The sequence below is a fragment of the Stegastes partitus genome, unplaced genomic scaffold (assembly GCF_000690725.1).
Source record: "Stegastes partitus isolate 25-593 unplaced genomic scaffold, Stegastes_partitus-1.0.2 Scaffold1059, whole genome shotgun sequence".
Classification (NCBI taxonomy): domain Eukaryota; kingdom Metazoa; phylum Chordata; class Actinopteri; family Pomacentridae; genus Stegastes; species Stegastes partitus.
This window is the reverse complement of record NW_007578790.1, coordinates 122,372-124,094: the sequence shown is the minus strand read 5'-3', so window position 1 is coordinate 124,094 and position 1,723 is coordinate 122,372. Positions and strand designations below refer to the sequence as shown.

The 1,723-nt window shown below is 37.4% G+C and overlaps 1 protein-coding gene across 1 annotated transcript in view; it reads left to right on the top strand.

Annotated features, from left to right (window-relative positions):
* rptor (regulatory associated protein of MTOR, complex 1) overlaps nucleotides 1-1,723 on the top strand; it is a 202,978-nt gene that overhangs the window by 141,962 nt on the left and 59,293 nt on the right. The window lies entirely within an intron of this gene.

Sequence of the window (1,723 nt, the reverse complement as noted above, 5' to 3'; positions counted from 1 at the left end):
TCCTCTGATCAGGATTTTGTTTCTGGTCTCTAGAAGCAGCAGCAGCCTTGTAGTCGTGGTCTGGCAGCGTTTTCACTCAGTTTTTACTGCAATGTGAAGCCCTGCACCTTTATGTGACACCTTTATAACGCCGTGAATCATTTTATTTGATAATTTATTGTGCAAAAATTGGAACTAAATTTTAGAAGTACATTTGTGGCTCTACAAAGGATAGATATAGAACTACTTACTTCTTAAACTGCTCTGTGTAAACACAGCCTGCAGTTCAGCCGAGAATTTACAGATTTTTTGCCTCGTGGCCGCTCGTCACAGCTCAGTCACTGAGAGCTTAACGGTTGCACAAAGGAGAGCAGAATTTTTTGTTTTTTACTGAATCCATTTAGTGCAAATTGTCTATTTTTGGCGAATTTTTCAATCGCATGTGTAAAATAAAGTGATTCTGACGAAATAAAAAAAATTAAATTAAATTAAATTAAATTAAATTAAATTAAATCGCAGGATTCTTGCGCCTCGACTGTCGGTTGCAGCTGAGTCGCTGATGACGTCACAGTTGCGCCGATAAGAGCAGAATTTTCTGTTTTTTATAGAATCTGTTTGGTGCAAATGGTTTATTTTTGGTGAATTTTTGAATTGCACGTGTAGAATAAATTGATTTTAACAAAATATCTTGATTTTAAGCTTAAAAAGTGATGAATCCACATGTTAAAGATATTTTACTATTTGTGTTGTTAATTGATTATTTTAATATATTATTTATTTACAAGTTATACCAATACAAAATAAGAACTGGTACAGGAGTTTGATTTACAGTTTTAATTTCCAGACTCTCTGGACACAGCCTGCAGTTCAACCCGAAAACTCGCAAACTTTTGCTCCTCGACTGTCGGTTACATCTGAGTCAGTGATAGCTTCACAGTTGCGCCGATACGAGCATAATTGTAATTTTTTTTACAGAATCCGTTTGGAGCAAATGGTTTATTTTTGGTGAATTTTTGAATCTCACATGTAGAATAAAGTGATTCTGACGAAATTAAAAATAATAATAATAAAAAATAATAATTAGTGAAAAAAACTTTCAGATTTTTTTCTCCTCGACTGTCGGTTGCATCTGAGTCACTGAGAGCTTCACAGTTACGCCGATACGAGAGACAGATAAAAACTCAGACGGCTCACCTTGAAAACTCAACTCATTCTTTTATATGACAAACCTCAAAGTGTCTCGTGAGGTTTTTTTTGTTAAATATTAGTTTTGTTGATGATTTATTGTCTTTATGGTGGAGCTTCATCTCTGTTCAGACTTTATCTCCGTCAGTGTGGGCGATGGGTTCAGTCCAACGCTGAAGTTTTGAGCATTAAACACTTGAGTTCCTGCATTCTGGAGATTTTTCTTTTATAGAATCATTTGTGGGTTTTCTGCATCAGGTCATGTCTGGAAATTAGAACAACGAGTTCAGCGTTAGAGTGAAAGATAAAAGTGAAGCTGTGAAGCGTTCTGACGGCGTTTATTTGAAACAGAAACAGAAAAGCTCCAACGTGATGATGTGAAGTCTGACCTCGTGGTTTGTTCTCTGTTCCAGGCCGAGCACCGGACCATGGCCGTCTTCATCCTGGCCGTCATCGTCAACAGCTACAACACGGGACAGGTGAGGGCAGGTTTCACTACGTCTGTTTGTCTCCGTCCTCAGTTTACCTCAAACCGTCGGAGCTTTAGGACAGTTTTTTT